At 46.4% G+C, this 444-nt stretch overlaps 1 non-coding gene across 1 annotated transcript; it reads left to right on the forward strand.

The window, feature by feature from the left end:
- On the forward strand, nucleotides 1-191 carry LOC140287407 (U2 spliceosomal RNA). The gene has a single exon (XR_011911582.1). It is a non-coding gene; the product is annotated as a U2 spliceosomal RNA (small nuclear RNA).
- The last annotated feature ends 253 nt before the right edge of the window (nucleotides 192-444 follow it).

The raw sequence follows: 444 nt of genomic DNA on the forward strand, positions 1-444 counted from the left end.
ATCGCTTCTCGGCCTTTTGGCTAAGATCAAGTGTAGTATCTGTTCTTATCAGTTTAATGTCTGATGTGTCCTCTATGCGAGGACTACATATTAAATGGATTTGTATCAATAGGAGTTGAAAAAGGAGCTTGCTCCGTTCACTCCAAGCATCGACCCGGTACTGTAGTGCCCCTGGGAACGGTGCGCTCTCCTCTGCTCTTGTGAAAAAGCAAACAGCGGTGCAGGATGGAAGTTTCAGGGAGCCCAAGATGAAACTTTCTTTTAGTCTGCTGAGAAAAGAGAGTGAATGCGAAGTAGACTTTAACACGGCTCTGGGAGCGAGCCGAGTGCGGGCTAACCAGGAGAATTGCTTGAAAGAAACGCGACACCGAATGAGCGGTCAGAACAAAGCCTCAATACGGTGTTCCTGTGGTGTTTTTATAAAATGCGGTGAAAAAAAAGGTG

The sequence above is a fragment of the Leuresthes tenuis genome, unplaced genomic scaffold, assembly GCF_036924035.1.
Source record: "Leuresthes tenuis unplaced genomic scaffold, fLeuTen1.0.hap1 SCAF_130, whole genome shotgun sequence".
In the NCBI taxonomy this organism is placed as follows: domain Eukaryota; kingdom Metazoa; phylum Chordata; class Actinopteri; order Atheriniformes; family Atherinopsidae; genus Leuresthes; species Leuresthes tenuis.